This window comes from Cryptomeria japonica, chromosome 4, assembly GCF_030272615.1.
Source record: "Cryptomeria japonica chromosome 4, Sugi_1.0, whole genome shotgun sequence".
Lineage (NCBI taxonomy): Eukaryota > Viridiplantae > Streptophyta > Pinopsida > Cupressales > Cupressaceae > Cryptomeria > Cryptomeria japonica.
In genome coordinates this window covers 297,736,063-297,749,082 of record NC_081408.1, presented here as the reverse complement: position 1 = coordinate 297,749,082, position 13,020 = coordinate 297,736,063, and positions in this window count along the sequence as shown.

Sequence of the window (13,020 nt, the reverse complement as noted above, 5' to 3'; positions counted from 1 at the left end):
TGATTCCCCCATATGTATCTTGGGGTTTTAGATGAATATGCTTGAGCATCCTGAGTTTCTTTTTATTTCTCTTCTTCTCTAGTTTCATGTTCTCTTTTTATGTCAGTGGAGTCATCAGATTCATATCTTGCCAATTTGTCAAAGTCTTTAGAAATGTCTTCATCAACCTTCACTTTTGGAGTTTCAACAATCTTGTTCAATCTTTTTTTGTAACACTAGTATGCCTTTCTCCTTATGGAATATCCGAGGAATATGCCTTCATCTTCTATGTTATCAAAATTTCCAAGATTATCCTCATCTCTCTAGATATAACACTTGCTTCCAAATATCTTGAAATATTTCACTGTCAGTGTTTTACCATGCCATAGTTCATATGATATCTTTCCATTACTTTTCTGATATATAATTCTATTATGAGTGTAGATTGTTGTGTGAATTTCTTCTCTCCAGTAAACTACCAGTAGTCCTGCTCCTTTGATCATTGTTCTGGCTACCTCTTGTATAGTTTGATTCATCTTTTCCACTACACCATTCTGTTGTGGTGTCCTAGGGGATAACAATTGCCTTCTAATATCGTGTTTCTCACAGAAATTGTTAAACTTATCATAAATAAATTCTCCTCCTTTGTCAGACCTTAAACACTTAATCTTTCTATCAATTTCATTCTCAACTCTTGCTTTGAATAACTTGAAATTTTCTAATGCTTTTGATTTCTTTCTTAAAAATGCAATCCATGACATTCTAGAATGATCATAAAATAACAACATGAAATACCTTTCACCTTGTATGCTCCTTGTTCTAGTAGGACCGCATAAGTCTATGTGCACCAAGTTGAACAATTTGGTTGATGATTGTTCCTTTTGTTTTCTTTCTTACTTGACATTCTTTGCAAATATTGTTATTTGATTTGGTTAGCCTTGGGAAATATCTCATTTTACTTGACGAACTTATCTTTACCAAATTATCAAAGTTGATATGTCACATCCTTCATTGCCAGAGCCAACTATCATTGATCTAAGATAACAAACAGTGTCTTGTAGCTCATAGCATATACATGTTTCTGCCAGTATTTTTCCCTACTACAATAACAATTTTGGATCTTTCAGATCTCACAACCACCATCCCGAAAGACAACATTGTATCCATTTTCACACATTTTCCCAACACTAGTCAAGAGATTATGATGCAAACCCTTCACATAATAAACATTGTTAGTATTATGTTTTCCATCAAAAGTAATAGAACCAATTCCTACAATTTGTGTTGTCTGATCATCTTCAAACCTAACAGAATCTTCATTATATTTCTCAAGTTTTATGAACTTACTCTTATAACCAATCATGTGATTTGAACATCCACTATCAATTGGCCATTCATTTATATCTCTCCTAGCATGTAAGGTAGTAGCAAAAATCTTATAAATATCAATCTTAGGTACATCCTTTTCTAACAAAAAAAAAAACAATCACCATCTTCATAGTCTATTTCATCATCTAAGATACCAGGATCATCTTTAACATAATAGGCTTTGTTATTAAACTTCCCTTTATTTTCCCTAAATTTTTGTCTTGATCCTTTTTCAAGACGTATAGTAGCTATATGACCAATTTTTCCACATCTAAAGCATTTAAGAGGTAGCATACCTTTATATTTGTCAGTTCCATTCTTCAATTTGCTTACAAAGTTTGCTTCCATCTCATCCAAGCTTTGATCATCTGGGTCTTCCTCTGGGGCTTTCAAGGTTGTCTTAGATTTAGCTTTCTCTTTTCCAAACTTCCTTATTTCGAATGCAAACAAAGTGCCATATAGTTGTTACCTAGTAAAATTCTTTGGATCATGAGTTGCTTCAATAGAAGAGATCTTATCACTATAGCTTTCTAGTAGAGACATTAGAATCTTCTGAATTATGTCTTCATCTATCAAGGTGCTTCCAAGTTATCTAATTTCATTTACTGCATTGTCAACCTTCTGAAAATAGTTTTTTTATATCTTCTCCTTCCTCTATTTTTAATTTCTCATATCTGCGTTTAGTTGTCAGTTTCTTTGATAATTTAACTCTGTTGTTTCCCTCATAGATATCCCTTAACTTTTCCCAAACTTCGTGAGTACTATTCAATGAAATAACCTTTGTTAATTCAGTCTTTGATAAAGCACTAAAGATAACATAGCTTTCTTTTTTCATTTTCTTCATAGTCCCGAGTCTCATCCGGAGTGGTAAGACCATTTGTTAGTTGAACATACTTAGTTTCCACTGCTTTCCAATTGTTGTAGCCCAAGGAGCTTAGGTAACCTTTCATCTTTACTTTCTAGAAGCTATATTTAGATCCCCCAAAGATAGGTAAAGATAATTTATGTGCCATTGGATCAAGATCTACCTCAAGCGGTTAAGCTCTTTTCCAAGGAACCAAAGCTCTGATACCAATTGTTAAACATCTGTGCATCTGGGGGGGGGGAGTGAATCAGTTGACAACAATTTTTTTACTTAATTATTTCATAGATCTAGAATTACCATAAGATATAATTAGAACAGATGTAACATGAAAGCACACACACTAATTAGATCAAACAATGAACACCAAATATGACATGGAAAACCCAAGAAGGGAAAAACCATGGAGAATGTTAGTTCTCAATATATAACATCGGTTAAGGTGACACCAGTTAATGTGATTTTTACAAAAAGGGTGGCTCACTGCTAGAATACTCACTATAGGAGGGCTCACTGCCCATAAAGGCTCATTACCGAAGGAAAAAAAGAGAATCCACCCCTAAGACATAATCTGCAATACTTGGAACTACTTTTGGTGCCTATCAACAACAATACACTTCACACATCAACATCAATAATATTTTTCCTTTTTCAGTCTCACACATCTTCCATACATCCATTTCATATATTCATTCAGACCATCATTTTATTTATATTGATATCCAGACAACATAATCTACTAATTCAGCCAATTTTTTTTTTGAAATAGGTCGACACTAAACATTCCTGTGGTGGAAGGGAATGACAAGTAGACCATACCACATCATACTTCTTTGGACAGATCAACACGTTACATCCATCACAAATACCAGACCTGAAACATGAATCATACACTACACAAACGTCATTACTCATTCTTCAATTCTAGATTGGACCGGACCCAAAATAGCACTACTCAACTCAACAAAAATATGAATGGAACGTAGATACTCATGAATACAATTGATCAATACCATATCTGGTAAATATAGAAATTTGAATCACCATAAACATGATCAATCAACACTGCATATCAATTGTAGAACATATTCCAGATTACCAAACATTTTGAAAATGCATCTTCCAGATTACCAACTTAAGGAACCAATCCTAAAAAAATATGTTGACATCAATGACAATCGCCAATATTGTGAGACTTTGCCAAGATCTAGAGGCAATGGAAAGCACAAATAAGAGAGACAAAATAGATGATAGGAATAAACTATATTCTATTGAGATGCAAAATATGATCAACTGGATCATTATAAGATGTTCAATGATTGCCCGTACAAACAAAGTAGATGAGCCTACTTATATAGGCAAGGCTAGGGTTTGTTGGATATCATTAGCATATGATGAACTAGTATGTTGATATGATGATAATGTATGTTTTCATTGATGTCAACAAGTTCAAGTGAACTGGTATGAAGAGGTATGAGGAGATTCAGTGAACCGGTGTCGGGGTTTCAGTAATTGTGATTACCATTTGGTAGTCTCAGCTCTATGGTTATTGGCTTGTTGATCTAGCTTGTGTGATGAACTGATGATACTCTGTGATCGAGGTGACACATCAGCTTTGAGAGCATAAAGGATTGAGGCATGAGAAGAATGACTGCATTTGAAGTCTACCTTGGGAATGATTATTCTTCTTAGTGGCATAAGAAGAAAATGTGATGGGTTATTGATTCCCATGAGCGGTGATGAATGAATGATGCAGATTGACTTGTGACCTGTTTGAAATTGTAAATGCTCTATGCAATATGTTTGGACGGTCAAGATGAGACCGCCTGTGTTGTAAACCTAAGATGTTTAGGGTTTATGCCACTGACCTTTCTATTACCTATAAGGTCGATGATGTTTGTATTGAAAATTTGTTGGCAAATGTTGTGTGTGTATTCGAGTGAAGAGATACTTGATACTTACTAGACCAGTAAAGAGAGAAACTGCAGAGTGTGATTGCAAAGTAGAGGATACGAAAAGGATTTGCCTTGGCATGTAGTGCTATTATCAGATCATAGTTTTACCTATTGTCTTTTAACCATTGCAATAGTTGGAAAATCCCTTTACTGGGTAGCTTTAACAAGCTTATTGTAAAACCTGTAACCAGGTGACTCAAGATCATTGAGTTCTTTAAATCCTCTAGCGAGGTAACCTTTAATTGGGTTTCAACCTTTAACAGGGTATATAGCCATCCCTTAACCGGGTGATCTCTAATAGGATCGGTTCCTAACAGAACCTTATTGTAAAGTCTTTAACCAGACTAGGCTCCTAATAGGGCGAGCTTCAAAAGAGTTCAAAACAAGCTTGTGGGTATTCATTCCCACTGTGGTTTTTCCCATTTGGGTTTCCACATGAAAAATCTGTGTCATGTGTTATGTGTTTCTCATGTGATGTTTATGAAGTATTTGGTTGAAAGATCATGCATGTAGAGTTAATAGGTTATGGTATTACTAGTGTACCATATGGATATGTTTATGGGTGAAAGTTGATGTTGTACATTGATCGTATTTGAAGTATTCAGACTTATTAGTTTATGGTGTCTGGTGTCTTACTGTGTTTGACCGGTATTGCCATGGTTAAGTTCAGTAATGGTGATAACCCGTTGGTATTGCTTTAGCTAGATAAGTTGTTGAGTTTTTATCTGTACCGATTCACCCCCCCCCGCCTTTAGTACCTATTGGGGTATCTGCTATTCATCATTATTCATCAATATGTGAGCACACAAACATGACATGTGGCTCAATAAGAAACAAGGGTAGGTAGGAAATAGGTGTGGGTAGGTAGGAGAAACAATAAAATATTCCACATGAGGTAGAATGTAACAACAAGATAAGATCAACACCATAAAAGGTGGAAATTCTCCTACACACACTATCCCAATGTGGCACAAACACCCAAGTGTCTCATACCCAAACTACTATTAAATGCATGTACTGAAGTAAACTTAAGTATAGTGTAATAATATCCAAGATGAATAATTATTTACACCAACACCCCCCCTTAAGTGCAACTTAGGGGAATGCACTAAAGTCTACAATGCAACTAAGCAATGCAAGATGGGTATCGGCTACTAGGCCATGTTAGGTACCCATGTAAAAATGCAAATGCAATCTGCCATAAACGGAGAAAGAGAAAAAAACCCAATGGGAAAAAACCCTCCCCCAAAAGAGAGATGATGAAAGCACACAAATGCTCTCAATGATGAATGAGAAGAACAAAAATATGTCCCCTACATAAGAGAGAAGAGAAGACCATGAAGCCCCCCCACAATGTCGAATCTCCTACAAGGATGGTCTAATGACGATGACCAAAAATACCTCCCCATAAGGAAGAAAGAGAGCCTATGCTGCACCAATAATGTCAAAGTGTGACAAAACCAGGTACCAATGTCGATGACGATGAATCACTTGCTGCAACAAAAAAGAAGATTAGGCATGGAGACAACTTTCTTTGAGCATCATCTGGATACTCATAAGTGATAGAAATACTGGTACAATTCAAGTCTCATGGGAGCCATGCACAAATGTGTACAATCTAAGTCTCAACTGGAGCCATGCACCAAGTCTCACAAGATATTCCTAATCTACATGTACAAGAGGATTACATCAAATAGTCAACAATAACAAGATACAAAGAAGTGTGGCACTTTATGATAGTGCGAGTACAACATTGCTCATGTAAGAGCATACAACATGATAGTGCAAATCTGGAAACATGAAAATGATGTCACCAAGAAGCCCTATAGAATACTACAGAAAAAGATGCCTCCGATTGGGATGTGGCCAATAGATATAAAGGAGCAAATCAACCCCCCCCCTCCCCTTGACTACCGGTTGGAAGCATTGCAAGATAGGTGTGAAGTGACAAGAAAAAAAGTGTTCCCAATTTGACTTATTAAATGATGTTTGTATTTTTAAAAGATTTTAAAAAATCTAGAAAAAACAATTATTATGCCCCCAAAAAAAACTTTATTAAAAATAAAGAATTTTTTTTAAAAAAGGCGATACTCATTTTTTTTTAAAAATGAAATGAAAAAAAAACTTTAATAAAAATTTATTAAAGAGAAAAAAACTTATTAAAAAAAGTTTATTTTTTTAATTTAAAAACTTATTTTAAAAAAATAAGAAAAAGAGATTTTTTATTTATTTATTAATATTTTTTAAAAAAATTAAAAACAATTATTGGTACCCCCCCACATGGGGAGGGGCCCGTAGGTACAGTGCCTGCGGACACTCGTAGGTACATTGCGGGGCCGCAATGCCTGCGGTGACTCGCAAGTACATTGCGGGGCCGCAATACCCTGCGGTTACCCACAGTGCCTGCGGGGCCGCAGGTACACTGCGGTTACCTGCAGTGCTTGCAGGACTGCAGGTACACTGCGGTGTACCACTACAAGTACACTACGGTGTACCTGCGACACAACCAAAAATATATATATATATTTTTTGCCTTGAAAGAAAACCAAACAATAATAAAATGACCCCCCCTTTTGAAATTAAATTATTTATCTTTTTGCAAAATTTCTGAAAAAATAAAATGGAAAAAAATAAAAAAAATATTTCAGACCTATACCTGCAAGTTCGTACAACGGACCAGGAGGGGAGATTTTTTCAACTCGGGGTAACGCAGGCCGATTTTGACGAATTGACAGTCGATCTTAGGGTTTTTGGGCCTTCTGAGCACAATGGCGATGATAGATTTGGCCAAAAATGCTCCAAAATTGTAGATCAGTGCCGGGACAAGTCACCACCCTCCACCTTCAAACGACTTTAGATTTGGCCTTGGATGTCGGATTGGGACGAAAAAAAGGCGATTCTTAATTGCTCGAACCTCCTCAATCCAATGGTGACCTCAGATCTGACCCAACAAGCTCCAATAATAACCTGCAATAGAAAGCTCCAAAATAGAAACCCCAAATTTCTCTCAATTGGCAAACCAATGGCACTCTAATGGCTCTGATACCATGTGAGAATTTGCCAAGATCTAGAGGCAATGGAAAGCACAAATAAGAGAGACAAAATAGATGATAGGAATAAATTGTATTCTATTAAGATGCAAAATATGATCAATTGGATCATTACAGGATGTTCAATGATTGAACGTACAAACAAAGTAGATGAGCCTGCTTATATTGGCAAGGCTAGGCATATGTGAGCACACAAACATGACATGTGGCTCAATAAGAAACAAGGGTAGGTAGAAAATAGGTGTGGGTAGGTAGGAAAAATAATAAAATATTCCACATGAGGTGGAATGTAACAACAAGATAAGATCAACACCATAAAAGGTGGAAATTCTCCTACACACACTATCCCAATGTGGCACAAACACCCAAGTGTATCATACCCAAACTACTATTAAATGCATGTACCTAAGTAAACTTAAGTATAGTGTAATAATATCCAAGATGAATAATTATTTACACCAACAAATGTCATACTTGCAACACTTTGTACCATATTTTTGCATGACTTAAACAAGGTATTTAGACTCGAAACTAGAGAAAATAAACTCTTATACAAGATGCTTCACACATAAAATGAGACACAACATTTGATATATGTCCTAGATGGGGCTACACATACTAGAGAAAAAAAACTCTTACACGAGATGTCCTCGAAACAAGGCATGTATCTGTCTTAAATAGGGTTACACATTCCTGAAACCAAAGAAAACAAACTCTTAAATGAGATTTTCCTAGAACTATACTTGCCCCTTGGCATTTACATTTCCATTATATGTCTTCAACAAGTTGATGCGCACTTTAAACTAGAGGAAAAAAACTCTTATACATGGTGATATATACTTGAAACTAGACATCACTTGCACACATGCACGAGGATGAGTGGAACTAGCAGAACATGACTAGAATGTTCCTATTCTCCTCCCCAACATGGATCACCTAGAAAAACACATCTAGATTATGTATATGTATTCTTTTTCATCATTCTTCTCATGGATCACATAGAAAAACACATCTAGTATGTATCCAAGTGTTTTCTCTTTCCTTATTCTCATGATCTCATAGCTTTGTTATTGGTGGTTCATAGATGATGTGTGTTTTTCTCTTTTATGTGATCACTTGTGTTCTTGAGATGGCATTTTTCAATAATGATATTAGTTGTTGTGACATTTTGATATTGAGGTCTCTTTGACTAGTGGACTTGAGGTCTTGTTTTTGGTCTTTAGCTTTTGTGTTGTGTGTCTTTTGATTTTTATCTTTGTTTGTCTTTGTTTACCTTTGTTTCACCTTTTTATTTTGATTTTTTCTTATGTGTCCTTGCATGCATTTGAGTGAGCTAAGATCCTAAGATTTGGGGCTTAGTTCCTCAAAATTAGGAACATCTTATACTCCTTGTGATTGTGCTCCTTTTCTTCTCTCCTTCATCTCTTGTTCATCTACTTTACCATGAGTATTTGTATAGGATCATACTCCCATTAAAGTGGGGGATAAATGTAGCATGGTAAATTATCATTGGACCAATTTATACCTCATCTTTGTGCCCCTACTTTAGCGTGTCTCCACCCTCATCTCCTCTTTGGGTCTATTCAGTGCCTTAGCTCTAGCTTTTATGCCTCATACACCTACAAAATGATCACTTGGGGCTATGTCCTCCTCCCTTGACCCTAATTTTGGTCCCTGATTAAGGAGGACCATGGAACTAGAGCCCTAGTCCCCCTTAATGGGGCCCATTTTTCAAGGGAGAGGTGTGACCTATCTCTCCGATGGGAAATGAATTTGGTGGCTCAATATGACCATTTGAGGTTGGCTTAATCGATAAATTGACCCAAATCTTCATATATATATAGGCATTTGATCAACTTAATTTCATCCTAGGAAATCTAAGTCTCCATATCCAAGCATTCAAGCATTGAAGTGTCCATCATCAAGAATTTCTAGAGGTCTTGAAGGTTGCATATTCTTCATTCAACCATTATGGAGAAAGTTACAACATTCATATGCAAGAATGTGTGTGTAATTAAGGTTTTATCATGTCCATGCCATTTCATACAATATATGTGATTACATTCAAGAAGCAAAGCATCATTATCAGTCATTGCCAGGGATAACTTTAAGAAACCACCCCTCGGGCAATTGTGTAAAATCCTGGTGAATCAGACATTATTTTTGGGGGGAAATTTTCATATTGATGGTGATTTTTTTTTCAAAATAGGGAAAAAATTATTTTGTATTGGCAATTTTTTTCTAGGGTACAAAAATTCCATAAATTTCTAGTGAATAATACCTTGTTCTATGGGGAAAATATATATTGTAGGAGGTGAATAATTTTTGTTAAAAGGAACAAATATATAATTTTTTTTTTAAGGTAAGTGCTATCATTAATGGGGATAGCTCCCTATATTTCATAAACTCAAAAGGATTACATTTTGTTTAGACAAGATAAGCCTTGTCAATCTTACACTCCCTACACATTTTCACTATACTACTAGCCCCCAAAATTACCTATATCCTCCAAACAACCCCAAAATTACATCTGCCCACCAATGACTTGAAAAATCACAGCAGCGAATACACCAATGTTGATTGCATTACAGGTGAAGTTCCTAGGGAGCCACCAATCATCAGACTTAGTCAATCTTCGAAATGGTTCCATGTTTCCATTGAATATTGCACATCTGAATACTTCCCATGCATTCTCTACAAATGTTCAATCGCTCACATTCCTCCTTCCAGACTTCCCTGTAAGCCATCTCTTGAATAAAAGTCACTGTCGACAGATTCGTCATCCATGGTAGAATCCTCACTATCCTCACTATCCTCCTCTTCTTGGTCATCCTCAGTATATGAGGGAAGATAGTTATCAAACTGGAAGTAAACTTTTAGTATGCTAACTTTGACAGCCTCCTCCAGACTTAAGATGACATTAGCAATGCTGTCCGCAATGAATGGTTTTATAAACCCTACAAGTAATTCAACCATGCACTCCCCATAGTCGATGATATCCACCAAAGGTAGGAGAACAACTTCCAACACCACTACATCGCACCAATGCCTTTCAAAGTTTAGCATGATGCCCACGAGCCCTTGAACAGAATCATACACATGGTCTTCTATGAGGAATATGTTTCTCAACTGCATGTTCAATGTGCTTTCACAATTAATGCAACTGATCATTCCAAAGTATGCCATGGCTCCAATCTGTCTCTGCAATGCTCCCAAAATGGCACTTGCATTCACACAGGTTTCCTTCACCAGGACAATTTTTATATTAGGCCACGATTTGTAGATAGCAATCAATTATGCTCTGACCATATCCTGTTAGGATCTCCAAACAACACTAAAGCATGATCGATGTGTTGGATAACTCTAGGTATCATGATGCACCATTCAAGGGCCATGTGATCCTACCACCAAAGAGCCTATTTTCTGATCGAGTTTTTAGTATTTGTACTTCTCCAATGCTTACCATGGTGCCACCACAATGTCCTGATAGGCAGATAGGTCCAAAAAAATGTGGGTATGCTACTTGATCCCTTGTCGTGGATATCTTTGGCAGTCCTTCATACATTGTCCTTTGATATCCTTCGAAGCAGATGCCTGGCAAAAGTAGACAGGGTCATCATTTCCTCCAACTCCAAGGTTCACAAGGTAATCAGCCACTTGATTGCCTTCTCTATAGACATGACCAATCTTGTAACTCTCAATTGTTCTCAAGTGCTCTTTTATCATTGGCACCCATTTATTCAACTTCCAGTTATGTAAACTTGACTGCCTGATCCCATCTATTATTATTTGCTAGTCGCCCTCTATTATGATTCAAGAGAGTCCCTGCCTAATACAAAGACGAAGTCCTGCCTCAAGTGCATGGATTTTTGCTTCGTTGTTCATGGCAACTCCTATGCCACCAAACAATCCCTGAAGGATATTTCCCTTTTCATCTTGGATTATGGCTCCTATACCAGATTCACTCGGATTCCCCTTATTGGCACTGTCGAAGTTTACTTTTGTCCAATCCCTTGGGGGGGCCTTCCATCTGATTGCTTTTTTGTCCGAACGTTTAGCCGGAGGGACATATGTTTGTGGTTCTTTAAGGGCCCATCTCTTCTCCATTAATGCATCCCACTCAGTATATTTTTTAGGAATGCCTTTTATTTTCTTTCCATTTATTACTTCTTCTATTGTAGTTTTAATTTTTTCCACAAGCATGATTTGTGGCAATGATGCCTCTTTGAAAATTCTCTTGTTCCTTTCTTTCCATACTATTAAGGAGGGTTCAATTAACCATAGAACACACCATTTTGTCTTTTGTCTATTTGGCCAAGCATGAATGAACTCAAATAGTCTTTCATTTTTAGCTATCACCCAATTAATTCTCTCAAGGAACCAGTTCCAACAATATTCTGCCTTCGGGCACCAAAGTAATAGATGATTTGTAGATTCTTCCTTTGCACAACACATAACGCAATGATTGGGGCCCAAAATACCAATAGTTTTTAGTCTATCTCTTGTTAGGATTCTATTATGAAGAGCTATCCAAAGGAAAGGCCCAACTTTTGGGAGTACTTTATGATTCCAGCACAAATTATGCAGCCAAGTGTTCATGGAGCCTCTTTGCCTTTGAACTTCATATCCTAATTTGGAGCTATACATCCCAGATTTTGCTGCACACCAAATTATGATATCTTCTTCCACTGACTCCAGTATATTCCTGTCTTTTATTGCTTTCCACATTTGCTCACATAATGAAGGATTTCCAATGTTGATTTTTTTCCACTTCCTCAGACCATTCCAATCAACATGGCTTTCCAAGTAATTGCACACATGCTGTCCTATGAAATTTTCCACCATGTCAACCCATCCCTTGTCTTCAAATGTATCTGCTAATGCAAGAAACCCGTCCCAGGAGTCTCTCTAAAATAATGTAGTGCAACCATTACCAATTTGCAATGAAATGTGATCTATGATAATATGCCTACAATCCCATAAAAAAGCTCCAAGTAGTCGAGCCTCTCTTAGTGTTTGCCATCGTAAAAATTCTGTTAGTATCTTTAGAATCAAGATACTTCTTTTGGAACAACCTGCACCATAGTTTTTGTGGTTCCTTACACATTTTCCAAGCTAGCATAGCACCAAGAGCAGAATTTTGTACTTCCATTTTCCTAAGACCAGCACCACCATCCTCCTTAATTAGGCATAGAGTGTCCCAATTGATAAGCGGAATTTTGTCATTGTCTTTAGCTCCATCCCACACAAATTTCTTCAATAAGTTATTCAGACTTTTCCAACCACGAATGACATTTTGAAACATGACATGCTATATATTGGAATTGCTAATAGAATGGATTTGATCATGGTAATTCTACCTGCTTGAGTCAGCCATCTATTTTTCTAATTCTCAGAATTTGATTGACAAGAATTAATAACATCTTCCCAAATTTGAGATTGTCTGCACCCTTTATTAATCTGAACCCCTAAGTACTTGATCGGAAGCTCCACGATGCTTATGTCCAAGAGTTGTGCAATTCTACCCTGAGCTTGCCTATTGGTGTTAAAGAAGAATAGCTGGGATTTTCCCTTATTCATAACTTGTCCCAAAGCCAAAGTATACTCCTCTAGTGTATTCCTAATGCCTAAAGCTTCCCAGATGGAGGCCTCACCGAATATGATAGTGTCATCAGCAAATTGGGGATGTGTAATTGCCTCAAACTGTTCGTGGACTTTGATTCCCTTCCAAATGTCTTCATGGTGCCTCTTTTTTATTAATCTCCTCAGAACTTCAGCCATGAGAACAAAGAGTGAAGGAGACAAG